Here is a 25,662-nt window from a genome sequence, read left to right as displayed (position 1 = left end):
ACAAACTTTGTTTTTCTGCCATATTTTTTTCCTATCCTGCTAAATCAATTTTCATTTTCATTTTTCTAAAACTCATTCAAAAACTGAACTTCTTCCCTTTTTGCTGTCAGTGCCAGCCAGCCATAACCTCAATGCAATGAACTCATTTGCCATGTCAGAGGCTGCTGCATTTGGACTTTAGTGCTGCAAAATCATAGACACTTCCAAAAATGTCCTTCTGCCAGTAACCATGTCAGTGAGTCCAGGTGAAACAGATGTAGAGATTAATCTCTTTGCCAAACATTCAGCCGTGAAATGGTGAATGGTTATTTAGGCTCTGTTCAGGCACTGTGAGGTAGTAAGCTGAAAAGCACATTTTTGTCAAACAGTGTTTGAGGGTCATTCTGTGTTTAACTGGTATGAGAAGAATCAGCAATCTAATTATAATTTTAACTGGAGTACAGAAAAAAGCAAGAAGCAAGCAAAATAAAAAATGATAATGAAAACATTCCCTACAGACATCCCACCCCAATTTGTCGGTTCCAGGAGATGCAGTATACAAGAGGCAGTTCTGTGAATTTACTGTCTGTACTATATAAAATAATCTAATATAGCCATCGATTAACATGAAGACAGCATTTTATTAGGGTGCTGCTGGGCTATGGCTACTTTCTTTAAAAGATTTTGATTTGGTTAATCACAGCCATTTCTTTGGGATGCTTACTACGGACATCAAGCCGTACACTTTTGTCCCTCATGATATCCTGCAGCACACAATGTGGAATAATATGAATGAGGGCCTGAAAAATGTGATCAACATGGAACTAGAAGCCTCTACCAGAACAAGACAACCTGCAGGTGAGCCATAGACACGTGACACGCTTTTGAAATCTTCCTAGTGAGTTGTCACACCTCTGTGTAAATGAGCCTAACAGTCATTCAATGCTATATACCGAATATGTACACTGAACTATATACTGTTTTTGAAGGATTTCTCTGAAACACTTTATCTTCACATGTCTCCTAAGTTGTAAGCAAAAGTACATGGAAAACACTCTGAAAATTAAAGTGATGCTACTGTTCTCTGATTCATTCCTGTGTCAGAATATAGTTAGCATAGACTGAAATAGGTCAAGTTCTCTGTCAGTATTCCCAGTTGTCTTCCCTCATTCTTGTAAACCTGTGTCCAAACTATATCCTGCTATTCTCAAGGACATCTATGCTGTATTATCTCCGTTTCTGTACAGCAAAATTAGCTCTGTGGAATGGCCAGGATGCAGGAGATGTACATTGCTTTGGCAATAATACTCATTTTGCTGGCTCTAGCTTACCAGCACAGTACAGCTTTCAATTTCTCTTCTCACTGTTACTGTCAGGAGACAAGAAAAGTGTATGGCGGTATGATAGGAACTATGATTGCATCCTATCACTTGGATCTTGCATCATGCTGACTAGAGCAATTTAAAGCACAAAATAATTCAGTATGATATTAACCTTTCATGTTTGGTTGTTTTTTTTTAATAAATATATATTGTTTCAATTAAATCTTCAATTTTTCCCATTAAAATGGGAATAAAGCCCATTTCTAAGAATTAATTATTTTCATTATAGCAGTAAGAAGCTTCAAGTAGTTATGTATTCATTTGTTTTCTAATAGCACATGAGAACCTAAATAAGTTAAGTATATCCAGGAGCAAGGTGCTGCATTTGGATCAGGGAAATCCTACACGTGTTCACAGACTGGCAGAAGAACTCCATGAGAGCAGCCCTAATGAGAAGGACTTAGGGGTTCTGGTAGATGAAATACTGGACATGACCCAACAATCTTGTCCAGATTGCAGCCTGGAAGGCCAACAGTATCCTGGGCTGCATTAAAAAATGGGTGGTAGCAGGAAAAAGGGAAGGGTTGTTCCTCTCTATTCTGCCCCATGAGGGCTGATCTGGAGTACTGCATCCAGATCTGGGGCCTCCAACACAGGAGGGATGTGGAGCTTTTCGACAGGGTCCAGAGAAGGACCATGAAGATGATCAGGGGGCTGGAGCACCTCTCCTATGATGACAGGCTGAGGGAACTGGGCCTATTTACTCTGGAGAAGAGAGGACTACAGGCAGACCTCATTACTGCCTTCCAGTATTTAAAAGACTATAAACAGGAGAGAAGTCAACATTTTACAGAGGTAGATAGTGATAGGACAAGGGGGAAACTTAAAACTAGGGGAAAGATATAGTTTAGATATCAGGGGGAATATTTTCACTAAGAGAGTGGTGAGGTGATGAAACCGGTTGCTCAGAGAAGTTGTGAATGCCCCATTGCTGGAGGTATTCAAGGCCAGATTGGGTGGTGTACTGGGCAGCCTGATCTAATACATTATGTCAGGAGGTTGGAACTTTATGATTACTGAGGTCCTTTCCAACACAAACAATTATATGATTACATGATTCTGTGATATCTTTTGAAATACAATGAAAAGCTCACTCCAATTGACAAAACAAAACTGCACAAGGTGATTTTATTATAAACTGTAGTTGAGAAATGCTCACAGTACCTTTGCTGTAGCTATTTCTCAACCATCCAGAAACAGAGCGAAATACTTTATGACAGCTAGAAGACCAAAACAAAGTAATTCACACTAAGTCTACGGGAATCAAGGACTTTGCCAGTCCTCTGTCCCTGCAGTCACCTCTATAGAAAAGTAGAGCTCTCTCCAACGTTTTGCTAAAATACATTTTCAGGTGTTGAGTGGCTGGTGGTGGCCCATGGACTCTTCTTTGCAGAGAGGCAGAATGACCACAGATTACAGGATTTTTTCTTTTTAATAGGTTAGTGACTAACAGATCTCTCAGGACTACTTCAACTCAAACCAGCTGAGCTTCAAGACTACTCTGATCCTGCTGAGGGGCTGCTCCATGGATCAATACACACAAATCCGACCTTGCAGTTTATGTATTTTATCAGTCAAACTTAACATGCCAGATCTGCAGCCATCCCATTAAATTACGTATATTTGAAAGTTATTGCCCTCTGAAAATTTGCATAAACATTCCATGCATATTTTATAGAAAAAATGACAAAACACATTTATAGAAAAGTGGTACGAAACAGCTGAATAGTTTTGGGGAAAAAATATGCAGGCCAATTATGACCACATTCACTTAGTGATAAAAGATAATGAGTTAGAAAAATGATGATATTAATGTTATCTGTTTTTTCAAGGACAAAGCTTGTGGAACTAGAACAAAATACCCTTTTAGAAGATAGAGTCATTAAGAAGCATTTGTCTTTTTAGGATCTTCAGAATAAAATGAGAAGTTACAGTTTTCTCAATGATAACTTTTAAGTATATGTAACAAATGAAGACTATATTTTTGCCTCTTATGTGTAGTCTTGACCTGTTCCTTGAAGAACAATCAAACATACGTACCTTTCTTCCCCCATTGCTCAGTGAGTTTTCATCATCACATTTTTAATAACACATGCAGAAACATATACATACTCTTTAGTATCTATTTAAGTACTAATTTGTACGTTGTTGCTTTGCTCTTTAAATACTCAGGTGAATGAGAAGCATTCAGGAGAAGCTAGTGTTTTGCAGTCCTTTAAAACCAAGCTTTGTTTCCAGTAATAATACAGAAAAGTGGTCCTTTTCCATTAGATATGAAGTTTCTAAATATATTTGTCAACTGCTTTTTAAAAAGTTGTGTTAAAAGTTGGTTCTGTCTTAACATACTGGGGAAGAAACCATACATATGTACAAAATACATAGATTTTGCCTAAAATATGTATTAAACACTGAAATGTATACTTTCAGTCCTGGAGTAGTTGCACTGCACTATGAATGACTTACAAGAGGAAGGACGCAGTATGTAACTGCAAGAAGATAAGTACAAATTGCTACAGTGGTCACTTCTTATTAACTATATGCATCACTGCTGGGAAGATCTGTTAAAATCCTTTCAGATAGCAGACAGGAATGTAGGATTATTCAAGCCATTGCCCAGCCAAAAACAACTTACTGCATCCTGCCCTCCTACTGGCTACAGATGTATCCTGCTAAACTAATAGAAGACACACTGCTTAGGCATCTCTGCAGTTGTGCCAAATGTACTGGGAAAATATGTTAACATAAATAAACTCTTTTGGCCATTTTCATGTGCAGGGAGTACAATTTGAGTCAGTAAAAGACACTCAAACACTGGAAAAGCAGAAGGGCAATGGGCTAGGTCAAAAGATATCTTTGATACTACTCAATGTAGTAAGTCTGACTTTTCTTTCTCTTGTCATGATCCAGAGGCAAGCAGTTAATGTTCATGTCTTGGATCAAGCATGTCAATTTTAGGCATTTTAGTGCATAGATTGCAAACTATAGATGTGCTCAATATTTTGCTGACAATCATTTCATATTCTCAATATAAAATATCCCTCTTCAGATAAGTGGAGTTTGCTGAAGAACTAAACATTCAGTTTCAGGTACTGCATTTTGGGTCTTCCTCTGTGATGATATGTTAGGCTTTCATTGTCATAGATGGCAAACACATAAAAAGAGAATTCCATGAGTTTTCTCAGTAACTGGGGTTACAGTTCAAGTCATTCTCTGTCACATTTCTTTAAAAAGTTGAAATAGGCTATATCTTTGAAACTGATTACATCAGTAATATCTGCATTTACAGCCTTTAAGTGAATGCTTCTTTGAAAGAAAAAAAAAAGATATATTTATAGCCTACAGATGAAAAACTTGATGGAAGAAGAGAAGCACAGCTCTAAAAATCATGGTTCAACATGAGAATTTTTGTATATACGCAGCAAAATTTCAGAGAATTTTGCATAGTACAGTAGAGAGATTATGCTCAAGAGCCTGTACACCAATTAATGGATCATGAGGAACAAGCAGTAGGAGTTGCAGGCATGTACATGCCAACAGGGCTATGAGACTATGAAGTCATTGGCATAACTGAAATGTGGTAGGATGACTCTCATGACTGGAATGTAGAAATAGACGAGTATAAACTCTTTAGGAAGGACAGGCAGTGTAGGAGAGGGGATGCTGCCCTCTAAATGAGTGACTACCTGGACTTCCACCTGGGATAGAAGAGGAGCTGACAAAGAGCTTATGGATTAGGGCCAAAGGGAAAGCAGGGGAATGAGGCCCCATAGTGGGGGTCTGCTACAGGCCACCTGATCAGGAAGAGCAAGTGAATGAGGCCCTCTACAGAAAAATAGAAGTAGCTATACATTCATAAAAGACGGGGACTTCAACCACCTTGATATCTGTTGGAGGTACAACATGGAGGTGACCAGAAATCAAAGAGGTTCCTGGAATATGCTGATGATAACTTCCTCTACCAAGTAGTACAGGAAAACAACAAAAGGGACTATGCTGCACCTTGTCCTTACAAACAGGGAGGGACTGATGAGTAATGTGAAGCTCAAGGGCAGCCTTGATTTTAGCGATCACAAAATTGCAGAACTCAAAATCCTTAGGCTGTCAAAGAGGGTGTGCAGCAAGCTTGCCACTGTGGACTTCAAGAGAGCAGACTTTGAACTCTTGAGGGAACTGCTTGTCAGTGTGACAAGGGAGAAAGCCCTGGAGAGAAGAGATGCCTAAGAGGGCTTGTCGGTATTCAAGGGCCATCTCCTCCAAATCCAGAAGCAGTTCATCCTGAGAAAAAGGAAGGTGGGCAAGAATGCCAGGACGCCTTTATGTTTCAGCAAAGAGCTGAACTTATTTAAGCTCAAAAAGAAAATCTATAGGGAATAGAAGTGGGAACAGGTCACCTGGGAGGAATACAGAGAAATTATCCAGGAAGCCAGTGTCGCCTTTGTTCCGGCGACCCTGATTGAAGTCTCCTTGTGAAAGTGTTCCGACAGCCCCGGTCAGTTTCGCACGCTTCTCATGACACCAATATGGTGAGCGGCAAAATGGCGTTAATTGCAAGGAGTACACCCTTCTTAAAACTTTCCCCATGCCTTAGGGCTACTACCTTTATCTCTGACCAATGGACATGTGGCATGTCTTGTTTCCTCCTTATTTGGTCTAACCTGTACTTCTCTCTTATCTTCAGGTCATTTGTTGCCATGGTTTCCCAGGGGCCGAGGGGCCCCTGTCGACCCTGGCGACTGCCCCAGACCATTCAGTTAACTACATTTCCCCCTCCCTAAGCACAGGCCAATCTACTATAACCTGAGAGGACCCTAATCGCGTACACCCCGAAATCCCCGCATTGCGCCTATATATGCCATTGTCCTCTCAGTTAAGTGTTGCCCCGTTACATTGCAATGCGCCAAATAATCCTACCCTAATAACCCTATGACCTATTAATCTAATAATCCTAATGTCTTAAGCATGAGTTCTACATAAAGCTATATACTGCATTCTTAGATGATGCTGATTCGTTCATCTTAGCATTTGCCATGAGTCATTCGTCTCAGCATACACTATACTTATATATGTAATATACCTATATACCTATATAATATGACTATAAGCGTAAAGCATATTAATGTTAGACCTAATACAACTATAACTGAATACAGAATAGAGTTAAACCAGAGTTAAACATTCGTTACAATACGTACGCGAACCCTGTTACAATCTTTTGAGAAGCCTATGGTATTTCAAGTGTTGATTGCTTAAACGTTATTGCAGACAGTTGATGAAGCAAGATACACAAATTAGATGCAGGTTTCACACCACTGAGCAGGGGGAGGTCCTATCCCGTCACATCCCGAGTTCTCGCCTTCTTCGCCTGTCACAAAATCTCTCCCATGCTCAGTGAAATCCTGCTCTGTTATATCGCAAAGCGCCTGATAGTTCTACCCTAACAGTCTAGAATAATGCTAAACATGACACAAATACAACCAGATGCAGTACAGAGTTAAATATCCCTGTCGCTGTGGGGGACCATCCAAAAAGTACTTCCCACCAGTGGTGTTCTCCGTCCTTCTTTACTCTCTCTAGGACACGATGTATCTCTTCTGTGTCATGGTGAACGGTGATCAAGGTTTTTTGTCCATTGTCTCTGACGCGTTTCAGCAACTGGTGCAGGTCATCATGTTGCAAAAGCTTCCTTACCAAGTTCCTTCCTTGGTAAGCCAAAGCGAGATTCATCCCACTTGGAGCAGGTGATAGGTCTTTAATCACTGCGTAATTATCCTGCAAGAACTGATGTGATGCCGCCGACACTTAATAATTAAAGCCACATCCTACAATACTGGTAAAGTTATAGACAGAGAGATTAGAGTGATTGCTGATAGCTCTAGTGGCACTATCTGTGCCCAATATATACCAACATTGTCTCAGGTACCTGTTGGAATGTACCTCAAGAATAACAAATGTCTGTTTAATATCAAGGCAGATGTCTCAAGCCTTGAGAGCATTGCTCTCACAAACCAGCCGTATGGAATTGCTTGTTCTCCAGGCCTCAATCTGGCCACCTGTCCATGAAGGGAACCCATTCTGATGCCCACAGTGCATACTGCACTGGCTTAAGCACCATGCACATCAGATCTGTTACATGCTGAAAGAGAAGGCCTAATGCTGTCACGACTTCTAATGCATTTAAAGCGAGGAGTGATTTCAATTCCTGTTTCTCTGCACAATCTATCAGGTGTGTGATGCCTTTCGGATCAAGGAGTACCCTTTCTGGGTCTCTGTTATCATTCCCTACTATCGGGAAGGTCTCTAGTGCTCTTCCTTCCTTTATCAGGCTAGATCTAAACTTCCCACAATCTGTTAGTGCATCTCTCTTAAATCCCAAATGTGAATTCACCTCTCTCCTTTCGCTATTCTTTTCAGACACAGCTGGAACCTGAGGGCTCCGCACCAGTCCCACTGTGCCCATCTCCCTTTGATCATGCACTGACTGTTGTAGAGGCTTCTGATTGGTTGCATGCGCACTCAATCTTGTAAAAGGATATGTGGGTCGAGTCAATGGGTCTGAACACTGTGGCAAAGAGTGGGTCTGGAGACTATCGTTATTTCTTTCTCCGTCGGGTGCAACCTGAGCAGAGGGCGCCAGCCGGATGCCACCTACACCTTCAGGTGCAGTCAGGGTGGACAGTGCCGGCCATACACTATCATCTGAGCACCTGTAAGTTACATCGCTTCCCTTTCTCTCTGCTGCTTTTTCTTCTACCACCTCCTTAACTTTTGACCAATCCGTACCCACGCCGTGCCCGCAGTTCCCACCCCCCTGGGTGTTACTGCATTCCACCTCCTGAGAGGAGACAGCAAGTGTCCCATCCCCGCTCACTTCTCCCCCTGCCCCCGCAGGGGGCAGATTACACGGAGACAGCAGTTGTTGTTGTGGATACAGCGGAGGGGTTTCAACGACCTTGCATTCCTGCACTTTAGCCGTTTTGCAAGATAAAAGCGCAGACAGTTGAACGCCTTCTTCTACTTGTTCATGAGATGCTGAAGCCGAGGGGAGGGTGAAGTGGGATGCCGAAGGTGCGGATGAGATGTTAGTCGCTATAGCTGAGGGCATATTTACGGTGTTCTCTTCCTCAGGGGACCTGCAAGAAAGTGCGCTCCCCGCACACGTAAGCATGACCCTGCCCAAGGGGCGCTCTCCCATTCTCATGGTTAACGCCACTGTGGGTGAGGGGCTCACTGAGATACGGGACCCCGACCTTGGGTAGGCAGAGCCGCATTGTCTGGCCCATCTGGTGTTCTGGGGGAGGGGCCCTGGGCCTAAGGCACCCTCCCATCCTCGTTTCCCTGCGGCACTATGACAAACTTCCGACATTGGCGCGCGGCGTGCCCTGATCTCCCGCAGGCTTGGCAAGTCTGGTCTGGCCCTGCTTCCCCTTTCTGTCTCCCAGGGGCTCGGCATTGGGCTCTGAAGTGACCAAAGTGTCCGCACTTAAAACACGGTCCCCTACTCTGATCCTCCCTCATGGCCATCGCCGCTACTAACGCTGCTGCTAATCCCTCATTGGTGAGGGGTGTTGTTCTCTGTTTCTCCAGTACATACCTAATGATATCTCCTGGAGTATTGAGGTCGTCGGGAGCGGCTCGAATAAGATCCTTAACATTTTTGTGTGATTTCTGTTTAAGACAATCCATGATTACTGCATTATGGGCAATCTTTGGCAGATCTGAGCCTTCTACTGCCCGAATCAATCGATTGGCAAAATCCGAGAATGACTCAGATGGACCCTGGGCTATCTCTGCCCAGGGAGCAGAAGGTTCAGCTGTCCTGGAGAACCTTCTGAAGGCTGTCAGAGCTGCTTCTGTGGCCGCTATCAGCTCTCCTGGGCGAAGACATCTGAACTGGCCTTCAGGGGAACCTATCATCCCTTCCCCACACCCTAACAACCGTGTCAGATTAGTTACCTCTCCCTGTTCCCTACCATTTGCTGGGTGTCGTGGGTCACGTGTCGCTGCAGCGACTACGGCCCTGAGCTGTGCCAACCACTCTTCCTTCCATAACATATACTGTGCTGGCTCAAGTATCACCTGCATGAGGCACTCTATATCGTATGGGAGCAAAGGCCCTAGCGCCATAATTGCCTCCAGTGCAAAAAGTGTAGCAGGCGATCGTAAACCCTTCTTCCCTATTGTCTCAGCGAGGCGAGTTACTAGCTTTGGATCTAAAGGAACCCAAACAGGTCCCTGTCCCCTGATTTGTACAGGGAATGCCTTATAATCATCCAAGAGCTCCGCTGCTCTCATCTCCTCCCTTACCCGGCCCCAATCGATAAATAAGGCCCCTTTCCCCAAGTTAGCTGGGACCCTGGCCATTTGGGAGGGCAGAACGGGTAGCGGGGGCAGAGCCGCAACCATCAATCGCTCGGCCCCTGAGGGCGGAGCCGCAGCCAGCAATACCTCGGCCCCTGCCCCTACCCGTGTAGGATCCTCCCCCTGACGAAAGCCATGCAAAGAGGGGTACTGGAGAGGATACGGTGGCGGAGCTGTCGGTGATGATGGCGATTCTTCCTCCTTCTTTTCCGGTGTTGGTGTCTCAGGCATGGTCGGTGCCTCCGGTGCCATCTTGTCTTGGGGCAGATCCTTGAAGGGGTTAGAGTCTCCCGGCCGTGGTGACCCCTCCCCACCCGGATCCAAACCCAACAGATCTCTGGCAAGGTTTTTGGCAGTCTTTTCTTCCCTCGCCGCCTTCAAAGCACCCCGAATCAGACCCCAAAATTTAAGCACCGACGCCCCTTGGGACGACAAAGCTCTCTCAGAGAGCACTAACGTCAAAGAGTCCCATTTGCCGGAGTCATAAATATCATAAGGAGAAGAGAGAAGTCCCTCCTTTTCAAGAAAAGAGAGAACGGTGGCCACCTCCTTCTTAGAAGGGGCGGTTTTCCCGCAGTACGTTTTACAGGCTTGATATAATACCTTAATGACGGATTCCATCGTCACCCAGGGCATTCAGACCCTCCACGACCTTCCACCAGCTACCGTGGTGGGATAACTTCGCAGCGCTGCTCTTAGCCCCAGGGGATCAGCCCCTCCGGCTCTTCCGCCGCCTTACCACGGCAGGCTCCTGCGTCCGTCCCGCAGCCGGCTGTCACACTTCCACAGGTGAGACTTCCTCACACGGGGCACCATTTGTCGCCTTTGTTCCGGCGACCCTGATTGAAGTCTCCTTGTGAAAGTGTTCCGACAGCCCCGGTCAGTTTCGCACGCTTCTCATGACACCAATATGGTGAGCGGCAAAATGGCGTTAATTGCAAGGAGTACACCCTTCTTAAAACTTTCCCCATGCCTTAGGGCTACTACCCTTGTCTCTGACCAATGGACATGTGGCATGTCTTGTTTCCTCCTTATTTGGTCTAATCTGTACTTCTCTCTTATCTTCAGGTCATTTGTTGCCATGGTTTCCCAGGGGCCGAGGGGCCCCTGTCGACCCTGGCGACTGCCCCAGACCATTCAGTTAACTACAAGCCAGGAGTCAAGTTAGGAATGCTAAAATCCAGACAGGATCTAGCCAGGCGAATAAAGTGGAACGAGAACAAATTCTACAGGTATATCAGTGATAAAAAGGACGTGGACTCTCTCTGGAAGGAAACTAAAGACCTGGTTACAAGGAATATGGAGGAAGCTGAGGTGCTCAATGACTTCTTTGGCTCAGTCTTCACTGACAAGAGCTCTAGCCATTCATAGCTCTAGCAGGTCTAGAGGAGAGCCACAGAGATGATCAGAAGGCTGGAGCACCTTCCCTACAAGGACAAGCTGAGAGATTAGGGGCTCTTCAGCCTGGAAAAGAGAGGCTCACAGAAAACCTTTCAGTACCTGAAAAAAGGGGGCCTAGAGGAAAGCTAGGGAGGGACTTTTTATACAGTTATGTAGTGACAGGACAAGCGGAAACGGTTTTAAGCTGGGAAAGGGTAGATTTAGACTAGATATTAAGAAGAAATTCTTTACTGTGAGAGTGGTAAGACACAGAAACAGCTCAAAGAGACTGTAAATGTCCTCTCCCTGGAGGTGTTCAAAGCTACATTAGGTGGGGCTTTGAGCAACCTGGTGTAGAGGGAGATGTCCCTGCCTATAGCAGGGGGATTAGAAATAGGTGATCTTAAAGGACCCTTCCAACCCAAACCATTCTATGATTCTATGATTTTCTGCACTTCCCTCTTTCACACAGAGAAACTTTTCTTAGCATCTTTTATAATCTTAATTTTCTCTTTCATGTAATAATATGATGATAAAATCATGACAAAAGAGCCATGAGCTTAAATAATTATGCTTGAAATTGATAACTATCCTTTAAACTATGCATCATTTGACTGACGAATCAAATGATTTAGTTTGATTGATTCAATCTGTTTCAAATTAATTAAATATAAAAAGAAATATTTACTCTTCAACTTCAGAGCAAGGTACCATCCCATTTCTCTAGCTTTCTAGAATGACAAGAAAAGATTGCATTTTTCTTCCATTCTGTTTCTGTTCTAACATTTTTTTATCTTGTATTTTTTTCACGCAGTTTTTTCTCTTACACATATCTCTTAAAAACCCTTTCATTTACTAATCTCTCAATCTCTCACTTTATTCCTCCTCTTTTTTTTTTTTTTTTTTTTTTTTTTTCTGGCATTGTTCCGAACGTTTTGACCTGTCCTCCCACTTATGTCTTTGCTCTTTTACAATCTGCTTTTCAGCTTCTTTGCTTCAGCATTCCTAAATTCAACAGCTGTCTTTAATGATTACAGACACCTTCAGTACTTACTGCTCAAGAAGCTACTTTTTATCTGTAATTGTTACGTGGTGCCAGACAAGACAGTATTAATGGCATATGAATGTGTTGGTTAATGGTCAGTAGTGGATGCTTTCTGGTTCTCTTTAACTTACTCATCAGTACTATAAAATTCAGTGCTGTTGGGCTCACTTTCTTTCCTTCTCCAAGGGGAGGCAGTTATAGGAAATCTGATAATAAGTTCATCCATAAGTAGAACAGATTCTTTCTTCCTTTAGACCACTTACAAACAGCCACAGGATCTGTGAAAATTCTCCAGCTCCTTCTACTAAACGCTGACCAGATTTCTGCTTTTCTTTTCCCACCGACACCAAATTTTATGCTTTACTGGCTTGTTCAGGCCATTGGATTATTGTTCTGTCAGCATTCTTACCTTAAACTTTTCCACTCAGGGTGACTATTGACTCTGTATCTAAGTAGTCCACAAACAGGCGGAATGTTTGTGAGGGGACCAGGGGTTGTAGGTAGGTAGGGGCATACTGTTAAATATGTAAACGTGCTTATGAAATACATGTGTCACACACACGTGCCCCTTGCTGAGGTGTCCAATAATCATTATATAAAATAGTTGAGGTGTTTGAATAATATTATCCTAAATTAAAATGGTAAATTATTAAGCAAAGTTGATACTCTAGACAATAACAAAATTCTCTACGCAAAGTCTGTGGTTTTTTTGTTTGTTTGCTTGCTTTTGAGTTTACTGCTACTGTCATTGACATTTGAGATTACTGTGTGGGTAGAAATATTACAGAAGATATAAATAAGAGCGATGATCCAAACTGGGTTTTTAGCCTCCGAAGCTATGTGAAGATAATTCAATATCTTACATCAGATGACTAAAGTGAGGATAAGGTATCATAGCACTGATGACACCAGTTAAAAAAAAAAAAACAAAACCAAAAACATTTATTTTTTTCCCCTTTTCTGTCATTTTTAAGAATAGTGCCACCATCCCTTCAGTACACATGGTTTGCAACTACCAATTACCTTTAGAAGTATATTCATTTTTTGCACACAAGCAGTACAGAATATGTGTCTCTGCATATATTTCTGCATTTCCACCTGTAAAGTAAGTTTCTCTAAGTAATAGAGTCCTACTCATCAGATAATAATTTCACAATTTAGAAAAAAATGAGTATGCAGGATTTCTGAGTTCTTTTAGTAACCAGTCCCTTTGAGCCAAAGCTTTTGTTAGCTTTGGTTTTGAACCAAAGCTTTTCTGTGAAATATCATCAAGGGATATAATTACACAGAACACAGTTTTGGCCGTATTTTGGCATAAACAGAAGGACCTTCAGAAAAATCAAATGTATTTCTTTTAGAAAACCTTGAAACTAAGTTAATGGATTCTGCTGAGAGGCAAAAGATATTAGTGTAGCAATGCAATAACAATGTTTAGTCTCAAAGCTGTCATAATCAGTGCACTCAGAAAGTGGCCCAATGTCTTCAGCGCAGCCATTCCTTAAATCTGCCTCATACTTGCTGCCTGTGTATAACTGCAACTCAGTCTATGTGAAGCTTTACCACCTTACAACTTAATTGAGTTACTGATGAAAGATTTTACCTCTTGTGGAAGATCTTACAAGATGCCAATGCTCAGCATACCCCAGTAGAAAAAAATATCCATACTGTTAATCCAAAATGGGTTACCTATGAAGTGATGAAAAGCACAGCTTTTGAAACTCTTATCATGTTAAAAATTATACTCCATTTAAGTAAATATAATTCAAGCACTTTTCTTAAAATGCTTCCTATTGTTCAGTGTGATAACTGTACATGCAAACTGTTTCTTGTATGTGTGTTAGAGCCTGTATCTGTTTCATTCCATGTCCATAGCATCCAACATTAATTTACAAAAAATAAAATAGTTTTCTTTTCAACTAAATATATATATATTTTTTTCCTAACCCTGTATTTATCCTCATTAGAGGTATGGGAGAATGCCATTCCACTTTTCCCTGTAATTTCCAGCTCATAGAAACATTACAGAAAGCAGTATGGTCAGTTTGAGAATATTTTATTTTGAATATCTGGAGTATACCGCTTCCACAAACGTTTCTTAATATTGATTCTTAATATTAATTTAGCAAAAACATTCACTTCATTCTATATTAATGAAGTGAAATAGATCTTGTTAAGGGCCTCATAGAAGTCTTTTTATGATTGACATATTTTTCTGGAGATCTGAAAATGACTATTCATTGTTCTAACCAAGTATACGTATGAAGCAACATCACTTGAAATAAAAGAAGAAAGGAAAAATCTTGAACCTTAGTCATTAAAGTGACTGCACATTGACACCTGAATAAAGACAAATAAGCCTTACAGCATAGACATTTATTCTCAGTAAGAGATAATAAAACTCTGTTTTTTCTCCTCTGCCATCTGGTCACTTTCAAGAGAGAATTTGTTTTGTAAGCAAGAGGTACCCCAAAGACCTGGGTTGAAACATATATCTGGAGAGAGCTAGAAAGGACACACTAATTTCTTTTTTTCTCAGACAGCCAAATAGATGGCTCCATATTTTACTCTTTCTCTAAGCAAATCTTTTAGGTAGGCTTACATTATATTGCCATTAAGGAACTTGGAAAATTGAAAATCATATTTGACTAGCTAATCGTTGCCTACTATCCAGGAACACAGAAAGGATTAATTAAGATTTTATTCAATTTTCAGCTCAAATACTACCTTTCAATAAATGTTCTGTCATTTCTAAAGCAATCTAATAAATTTCACAGTGATACTTTGCAAAATGCAGCTATTAGCAGAGACAACTTGTAGAGCTTCTGCTGTTCCAGATTTGTCAGAGCTCATCTTTAAAGGATGACTGTCATCTAAACCTCTGATTTACTTCTCTGGTTGAACAGTTATTGGATACGAACACCTGGACCTGCATTGTTGATCAGACTAGAGAGCCATTCAAGCAATGTCATGTTAGGCAATTGTGGATTATTTCAAAGCTCCAGAGGAGCCAGACACTTTGAAAATTTACCCCTTAGTTTCCAGTAACCTCTACACAATAGTTATTAAGTAATAAGCTGTGCTGTCTAGTAAATCTAGCTTATACCAGTGTATAAGCTCACAAGGAAGAATTTAGAAGAATTTAGGCATTTAGTTTAAAAGAAAGGGTAAGGATCTGGCCACAAAAAAATCATCATTTTCTTATTCACATTTCAGAACTTGTTGAGATATAAGAGAAAGGGGCAAACAAAACCATTATGTACTCTTATATATACATATTATAATTCAGGAGAAATTGAATAAGTACGCTCTCTTGACACTCAAATGACATCCAAGACTTTCTTTTTTGTCTGTGTGAGAGCAGTTTTAAAAACTAGTCATCAAAGTTGTGATATTCACAGTTAAGAAATGCTTCGTCTGTTCATTTGTGTACATTTTTTCTCTTCTACTTCTCAATCTTCAGCCTGCATTTAATTTCAATAGTCAGCTTAAAATGGTTATTCAAACAAAAATGGCATGTTTTATACAAATATCTTACAAAGTCTGTGTCCTTTTAACCAAAGATTAGTGCAACATAAAAAAGTTACTATGTGTACAAAAAATAATCACCAACTCCTTAACATCTTTGGTATGCAAACTTTTCCAAAGGAAAACTTATTGGAAATCTGCCACTAAATTAAAATGTCATACTTCCTTCCCTTCCCCACCTCAGACTGATTTAAACAAACAAAGCATTGTGAGGCATTCTGGTTACTTGTTTTTTTTTTGTTTTTTTTTTTTTTTTTTCTATTCTAAGATGAAATTTTTTGGGGGGGAGAGGGGAAAAAAAAAAAAAAAGGAGGAAATAAATTATACCAGAAATTGGTATAATTTGGTTAGTTGTAATTGGATGGTGGAATTTGTTAGGTTACTGTTAAACTCCCAACCACAGTTGCTACCAGTTCTGTGTATAAATACACACTTTAGCAAAATATACTTATTGTTAGCCATTGTTAGTAATATACCATAAGCTTTACAACAAGTCTTCAGGACTTGTTGTGAATTACTCTTTTTCTGTTACAATGAGATCAGATTTAATAATGTTTCTTGAATTAGACTGTTTAGATTTGTGACGCTAACAATGAACTCTTGGAGTGATATGTGATATGTGTAAAGTGTACTTCCTCTTAGTCCATAAATAAAACTTTGAAAATGAAGAATGTATTGAACTGACATTTGTACCACCACATTTCTCAGCTGGGTCAGACAACCAGACAACTCAGACAGCAGTAGAAGTGTTCCCAGGAAACTAGAAACTGAAGAACCAAGGAAAAAAATTCTCATAGGAAGACCTAGTTATTGCCAAGACATTTTTTTTTAATTTAAAATTGCCAGTTTCCTTATATCTTGTTATTAAATTTTCTTGTTCTGTCTATCAAGAAACATCAACTAATGCTGAAAGGGATCCTTTTAGAGATGGGGAGTCAAAATTATCATTACTGTTACGCATTCCAATTATGAGCACTGACATTGGGTTACTTTCCCCTTACATGCATGATCTGATTACTTTGAGCACTGAAGTAGGCCAGTTAATTTGTGTAGGGGTAAGACAGACAAGCAGAATGGAGAGCTGATCAAACAGCCATCACAGCATATTTCAGTGTTTTTTGTAAAGAGTTGGCAAGTTGCCTGGCTAATAAATTTGAGATTGAACGTGCTGGCACCATCTGCTAAAGGAGGTTAATGTGGATTGAATTATGTTTTAATGATCATTACTTGGAAATGCTCCTTCCCTTTTAGTTACCTTCAAATTCCTAGCCTATTGATTCAGGCTTTTGTTGTTTTGTTTTGTTTTTAAATGTTTGCAGTGAAAGCCATCCATCAAAAGATCTTCATCACTGAACCTATCAGATTCAGTATGTAAAAATCTTTAAGATCATTTACAAAATGACCTAGAGAAGAAAGACATATTTTCACCCACATTTATAGCCCGTCACACTGCATCTGAATCATCCTCAAGAAAAAATAATTTATCACCTTTCCGCCTCAAAGATTCTTGCAGTACTACAGTAACACGAAACATCTTCATCTCCGGTAACTCAAGTCCATGTAAAACATGGATTTTTTTGCCATAGGCAGTGAACTGTTCCACAGGGCATACAATACTAGAAGATCTTTTGGTTACTGGAGTGTTCAGAATTATTTCCATAATGAAGTCAATCACTCTTCATATTCCAGAAAGGGTCACAATGAAGGGGTATGCTATCACATTCTTACCTAAGTCTTTTGCTAGAATTCAACAAAGACAACGGCACTTAAATTCCTTAAGTTTCACTTTTGATTGTAACTTTGTCCAGAGTCCTGGAAAATGAAATAAAATTCCTGGCATGGAAAGTGTTTGTCTTCAGTGTATATCCGAATACTTAACCATTCTTCCAGCCCAAATGCTATCACTTCTTTCATCCTGGAATCTGTTTGTTCTAGCCACCAATTCTTTTCAGATACTGTTTTTCACCTTTAGCTCCTGATACTTTTCCAATGTAACCGTACGTAGAAGATGTCATCTCCTCTTGATTACTCTTACATCCTGCTGGGTTTTCATTGCAATAGGAACAACAAAAAAAGAAGCGACAAAAAAAATCCTTTCCTCATTCTTTATGAAGTGCACACAGCAACCAGAAACCATTTACTTTCCAGCTATCTCTATAATTCATGGCTTGCTGCAGAATGATTTTTAAGGTAAGTTGAAAATCTGATGGCAATCAGCAGTGACAAAGGGTTGCCTGCTCTGGAACTCACTCATTAGTTTTAATCCTAGCTGTTGCTTAAGTCTAAAAGTTAGAGTGTTTGTTTTGTTTTTTAAAGAAAGGGGGAAAGGAATGTGGTAATATATAAATAGAATCATGGCTCTACTTCGTCCACATTAGGTACTGCATGGAAAAGAGTTGTCTTCATACTCTTTCATTTCAATACACCTGCGTACATCTTTACAAGCTGAAAACAGTATGCAAATGGATGAGTAAACTGAAGGCATTAACAAGAATGATTATAAAGTTTTTGCACCACTAAGCCTCATTTAAGTAGCTTATGATTCAAACAGCCTGTGCACTTAAGCTCAAATTTAAATCAATGAATCAATGAAGTAGAAGTGGTAGTCAATGCCAAGAAAGTAAGACTAAATTTCACTCATTATCAGACTGTGGATGCTCCATGTAGGCACCCATATGAGAAAATATTGGTCTGTAATCCTCAAAGTCTTTATCTGTAACTGGCAGTTCTTAAGAGGTCAGGTATATTTTTCCTCCTCAGTATTTATTGTGAAGATATATCTGCAGTCAGAAGCCAAGAGCACAAGGACCCATCCTCATAAATAACTTGAACAACTGTAGCACACCACTTCTTCAAAAACAACCTAATTCAGACCATATTTGCTAGAAGCACTTAAAAGAACCCCTTCCCTATTATTTCCCCTTCCCTATTATTTCCCCTTCCCTATTATTTCCCCTTCCCTATTATTTCCCCTTCCCTAAATGCCTCCCACACACAAACCGACTGATCATAAGCAGCCCCAGCTCTGTTCTTTTCCTCACAGCTGCCAAGAAGCAGACCCATAGCTGCCCAAGCTGCTAGAAGGGTGTATTTGCACAGCTGACCACACTGCTGCTAAACCACTCTAGCTACAGGCCAACTCATTAACATCAGCTTTCTGAACACACGCTGTCTCTACTCATTATTTTTATAGTCCTAATTGTTTATCACTTACCTTCTTATTATTAATAGCTCTTGGGAACTAAGCTTCCTACCATTTGCTTATTTCTGCCTATGGTTTCAGTCTTTATTCCAGAATGCCATTCCTAAGGTGAGGAAATCTCTCAGTAGAACAAATTTGTAAGCATATTTGCTACTCAGGACATGTTAAATATCACCATTCGGTCATTTTACTCTTTCTGCATCTGTTTCCCATCCACACTCCAGGCTGACTGCATCAAAATGTGCTTTAATTTTGCTGTCTGTGAACTGTTCATTTTTGCTGGCAGGAGATATTTCAGTTTATCCTACAGAGCAGCAGAGAGAAGCTGTAAACATACTGTTGGCTCAAATAAAATTTAAAAAGAAAGTATGTGTTTTTCAAATGTCTGCATTAAATGTTTGGCGTTTTGTTCATGTGATCTACTGAAAACTTTGCTTAAGTACTGAGGAAAGTATGCTTTCAGCAAACACAATGTACTCTTACCAGCTAAAATCTACCTCTATACTCATGTTTTATGCATTGTACTGTAGTGTTAGCTAGTACAGTGACACAGATAGTCCTAAGGACTTCACCTAAGAGCAGCAACAGAAATGTAACAGAAACAGACTTCCTCCTTACATGAGCATAACAAACTGTAGGATAGCTGTCCGGCCTTCAAACTGCTAGAAAGCAAACTGGCTTTATACGTAGGTAGATAATTGAAAGTAATCCAAGGAGATTTTGCTTTGCTGTCTGCATAGTACACACTTATTTTCTACCTCTTTTCTTTTTAGATTGCATCTCACTCATATAGAAAGGCACAGAAAAGCATTCATGTGAATTCTCTGCCAGCTGCATCCTCAGCCACTTCAACTTTGAGACCATCCATTAGCAACAGAAAAATCCACAGTTCTGAAATACAACGTATTAGTGAGTACAGTCTGAAGTCACATGCATCATGGCTCTTTCTTGATTTAGAATACATTCTGCATTCATAAGCAACAGTTCATGCCTTTTGCAATTTAGAAGTTTGCTTAAAATTCATATTGATCATCTTTACTCCTTTAACTGCATTTAAATAATTTAGATAGTCAACAAAATGTCTACAATTTGTAAACAGATTAAATATGTAACTTCATGTTTTATTTATTCTTCTCTCTATAATATTTTCTTTTAAGCAACTCAAGAGTTGGCTTAAATTGGAATCTGTATGCTTCTCTTCATCAGGTAAGCAGAAGAGCCCTACCATTAACAAGAAAGATTTCAGAGCCACAATCCTGTTTTACTGTGCTCTGTCAGAGGGTGCTGTCATCTCCTGTGATGTCCAAAGGCAGAGAAATAGCATGAGAGTCATTTCCCAAAGATCCTTTCCTATTTCTTTCACCTCAGCTGCATGTCTAAGTTTTCTTTCCAAGGTTTTGATCTAGAAATAGGAAACTGTATAGGAACTAACTGAGACTTTCTCACTGTTACTGACATCTTGCCTTCAAGTTAATTTTCTTGTTACTAAGCTCTCTCCTCCAACAAGGTGGAGCTGAGAACCTCCCTGAATGACCCGGTAAAAATGCAGTGACTGCACTGTGACGAAAAGTTTCCTGCACACAGGCAACTTCCAGTCTCCCAAGTTTCTTCTGATTTTCCTCTTAGTGATGGTGTGTACATATATGACATCATAAGTTTTTAAAAAAATTATCAAAAAACCAAGGAAGCAAGAACACTCAGAGAACACTACTTCTATCAAACAGTGTTATCTGTTGCTCTTTGTATCTGTTGCAGTTTGGATGAAAATAAATAGGAGAAATTACTTTGGAGCAATCTACATAATAATTTCTTATTAATTGACACCATTCAAATTAAGGAAGTAACCAGTACCAGTGTCTTCAACATAGTCAGCTGAAGATACATAGTGGCTATAAAACCATAATCTTATTCTAGGGAATCCCAATGATCCAGGAATTTTCTTTTTAGGAATTATCATCATCTTTCCTAACATCTTCAAATGCTCCAGATAACAAAATACAAGAAGTGTAACAGAGAGAATATGGAGTGGATTCCTATTCACTTGCCATTCTTTTACAACGGATAAAGCCACATAGCTTTGTCCTTCCAAACAGCTCATTTCCAATTTGCTAAGTCAGTGATAACTTATATGACAAATTGCCTGTCGGTTCATCCTAGTAACTTAACTGGAGAGTCCAGCACAGGGCAAAGAAAATGACAAAGGACTAAACACACCTCTTCTGCTGCTATAGGGAAGACAAGTTACACTATAATTCCTCAGCTATAACAGTCTGATCCTAATTGAGGTACAGATATATTAAGAGGAATTCATCAGTCCTTGCAGAGCTGCAAACAGGCATTACAGGTGCCTTTGCCTGTCTGAGTCTGAGTTTCTCCTATCTTCAGAAGATAGATCCTCTGCCTCATGCTGCAGTGGTGGATATTGGTGTGATTATTGAGCAGGCAAGCAGCTCAGTCAGAAGACTCTGGAAGACACTGGAAGTAGGAAAGATGAAAGGTGGACAAGCATGATACAGCTGGCAGAGGAAAAGCTGAGTTACTTCAGGACATCACTTTATGTAAAAATAAGGATCTTGACATTCTTGTTTGATGAAGAGAGTGGGAGGTATTATAGTACTTATTGCTGTTTGTATATTACAGAGCACTCTTCTACATCCTGTAGAAGCAGATCAGAAAGCATTACCATGATGCAGCATTCAGGCTACTTCATCCTTCCTTGAAAATAAGCAGTTAATCCAAAAGTAATACTGTACTATAGTACCATTTTTTCTGCCATGTGATTGCATCACTACATAATACTCTTCATACTTCAAATATTCTCTCTTTGCACATAGATTAAGGAGTCAGCTTGCACTTGCCAATGGTCCAGCAGGAGTATGAACAGAGAAGTTGGAGAGCATATAGACAGAAAGAATAAATCCTGTGAATTTATCAGGAGTGGAGGAGGAGGAGAGCTGAAGTCATCTACTCTTATTTTGCTACTTGTTTCCTGAGTTTGGTTGATTGTTTTTTTTTGTTGTTGTTGTTGCTACTATAAAGTTATTAACCTTTGTTCTGACAGTTTTTCTCATTTATCAGAAAATTATGAAAGAAAATGTGAGAACTTACCTACTTAGGCTCCACTGTTGAAGCTTTTGGACCTAAGGGTAATTCCTGTTAGACCAGCAAAGCAAAGGATGAATACAAAGTTTTGAACAGCTGCTGAGCCATGAAACTGATTCTGAAAATCCTGATAGCAAAGGCATGCAGTTGAGATGAACTTAACAGCATCTGTCAGCATCTGAACAGAAGCACCTAAGAATAATATTCAGGAAGTAGTAAGGAATAGAATAAAGGCTGATAAACATTACCTGGGCAGCACATTTTTTTTTTTTTTTAAATGAGGTGGGCACCAGAAAAGACAAAACATTGCTACGGAGCAGAGCTAATTCTGCCATCCAGGGAAATAGCACACTTCAGCCTTTCTGTTTTAGTGAAAAACTTGGTGAGTTTGATTTTGCTTTGCTGGGATTTCAGAAATTGACTGTCTACTCAACAACTTGAAACAAAAAGGCCAGCTAAAAATAGCACAAAAGTTTGCATATGTAATATAAATGATGCATTTATTTCAAGATAGTTTCAATGTACAGTGTGTATTTTCAGCTAGTTGGGATTCTGGGTGCTTCTCCTTACCCACCTTGACTCTGGAGCTAACTACTTTCCCACCTTTGCATTGATCTCGGGCTTTAATTCTGGATAGCATCCTAGCATATTAACAGAATTTCCTCTGGCAGGAAGACTTCTGGGAATGCCCATAGGATACTGTTATGTCAATCTGCACATCTACACAGTAACTGAGTAACTCTCAGATTTACAGATTACAGTTAACCACAGTAAGCACAGATTACATATCTTTCAAATTTTGCTATGAGAAAATGGTGGAAACATCTTGAATTACATATTTGTTTTGAGACAGAAAAGACATGAAGAGGTTAAGAAAGCTTAAACCAGGTACAGAAAAGTCAGGCTCACCAGGCTACTGTTAAAGACTACAAGAGAAAGGACATTTGGAAAGAATCATAGAATCATTCAGGTTGGAAAGACCAATAAGATCATCTAGTCCAATCATTATCCCATGTCTGTGACCACTCTAGACCATGTCCCTCAGTGCCACATCTACACTTCTCTTGAAAACCACCAGGGATGGTGACTCCACCTCCTCCCTGGGGAGGTTGTTCTAACACCTTATCACTCTTTCAGAAAATAAATTTTTTGCAGTATCCAACCTGAAACTCCCGTGGTGCAATCCCGTCCTATCACTGTTACCTAGGAGAAGAGGCCAATTCCCATCTCACCACAACCTCCTTTCAGTACAGTGTAGAGAGCAACAAGGTCTTCCCTGAGCCTTCTCTTCTCTAGACTGAACAATCCCAGTTCTTTAAGCTGCTCACCAACGGACTTGTGCTCCAGACCCTTCACAATTTCACTGCCCTTCTCTGGACATGCTTCAGAGCCTCTACTGCCACTATAAGCACATCTTGATTACAGTTCAAGAATTTTTCATGGTCTCGTTTAGTGATTATCAGTTATATGCTTACATTTCTGCTGTAGTAGGTAATTAAAAGACAGCACTTACCCAATAAATAGTGGTGTAAATTAATCCAATCAATTGTACACGGTTACAAACATGATTCAGCATAATATGGCCTCTTGCATCTGTGCTATCGAAAAGAACACAGCTCAAAAATACCAGTTTTCATACCATTCTCAGATATGCATGAACTCCAATGGGGTGTGAAGGCTGAATACTCTATTATAGACTAAAAATAACAACTTCATTGCAAACAAAACAAAACAAAACAAAACAAAACAAAAAAAGATTTTTTTTTACCAGTTTATTTATGAAGAGTGGAGCTGTATATTTTTCACATAGCTGGTGAAGGTATAGAATTTTTTTATTGGTTGATTCAATAAGCTTTAAACCCTAGTGCAGGGTTTTGGCAACATTTTATATGATTTCTGCAAATTATTTTTCATTTTCTTTTAAGTTTTGAATTACGTACAGAGGTTAATTTTAGTTCTCACGGGATTGTTTAGTTATGTGCTCGCTTTTAACATTTTCTGATAAATTATGCTACTGTTAAGAGATGTTGGGAGCATGGCAACCTCCGTCAGCTGCTTTGTCTCAGGTCTTTCCTGCCCAGTCGCTGGGGCACGCCATGGTGCCAGAAGACCTGGAGTCATGGATACTGCCTTATCGCTTGGCAAAGCTGAGCAAGTATCTCAAACAGACAAACTATCACTTCCCTTGACCTGCTGACAACACTTCACCTATTTCATTCCACCTATTCGCCCAGAATATCATTAGCCTTCATTGGAGCAAGGCCTCATTGCTGTTCCACGTTCACTTTGCCATGCACTTAAATAGCAAAAGTAACCACCAGATGGCTGGTAATGTTGCCCATACTCTATGTCACTGTACAGAACACTATCCTGGGGAATGAATGACAAGTCTTATGGCAGCATTTCTCTCCAAAAAGAACTGAGCCAGGCACAGGATTCATTTCCGAAACAACTTCAAAGACACCTGGTCTAAGGAGAATGGCATTGAATAGGTATATCAAATTTTCCTGTCATGAATCAGCCTGTAGAAAAATGAAGAAGTACAAAGGACAGTAAAGGAAAGAGGAATGGGTGCTGGGGACATTTAACCCTAATGAGGTTCTGGTAATTGATTTGACCCTGCTCAGTCAAAAACGTTACATACTGCAGAATAGAATAAAGTCCTTGTACTGCATACAAAAAGCGTTCTGGGAAAGACAGTCTGGGTTATTCCTGCCTCAGGCAGAGGCGAATTTTTCAATAACCTGAGCATAATCAGCACTACAAACGGGAAGGAGAGAAGAGGTCTGAGTCTTGGAGGCAGAGAGTAAGGTGAAGAGGAGGCTAGATCTGGGGTAATGAAGATGTACAAGGGCTGGCATTATGGTCCGTTTGTGAGAATCCTTCTTTGTTTTTTTGGCTCAAAGCTTGCTTCCTTAGGTATTTTGTTGAGGAGGCAAGTGATGGATGTTGTGTGGCTATCAACATCGCTGTGTGGACAATTTTACATCTTTGGAGCTGTTTGCCTTCGGAAGATAGTGCTCAGGACTGTTTACTGGCAAAAGATCTAGCCTGTTACCAAATAATAACTCCTGTTTGCTATGGAAGACTGGGGGACAATGCCATTGTATCCTGTGAAGGCAAGATACAAGTTGGTGCCTCCCTGCTCCCTCTTATCTGCTGGCAAGGCCAGAAAGATAAGAACAAAGGAGTTTCCTGCTGAGATCCCAGAGCCAGGAGCTGCCACTCAAAGGAGAGCTGGCACTTTGGATTTGAGCTGTCACTCCAAAGACAGCTGACTCAACCACTTTGAAACCATTGAAAAGGGGCCATCATCGCCATGGTCCTCGTTGTTGTCAACAGAACAACTCTGCCTGACGACCCACCGCTACTGAAGATCAAAGACTGAACTACGAACCTTGCTGGATCCATGGTGGTGACTATCTTCCTCTTGCTGCCTATAAAGACCCCTTGCTTCTTCTTTTCTATCTTTTCTATCGCCCTCCTTCCCTTCCCCATTACCCTAATTCATAATCGTGTCCGTCCTCCCCTTCCCCATTTCCCCTGATTAAGAATTGTAATAAACTGGTTGGACCAACATTTGAACCGTTGCTTCTTAATCTCACGCTGGGTATATAGATAATAAAAGAACCTCCTCTCCCTCCTACAAATTGGAGCGAGACACCGTTAAACTGGAAAAAAACTCCCTG

This window comes from Tetrao urogallus (genome assembly GCF_951394365.1).
Source record: "Tetrao urogallus genome assembly, chromosome: Z".
Lineage (NCBI taxonomy): Eukaryota > Metazoa > Chordata > Aves > Galliformes > Phasianidae > Tetrao > Tetrao urogallus.
The sequence above is the reverse complement of the archived record's forward strand: the minus strand, read 5'-3'. Positions refer to the sequence as shown.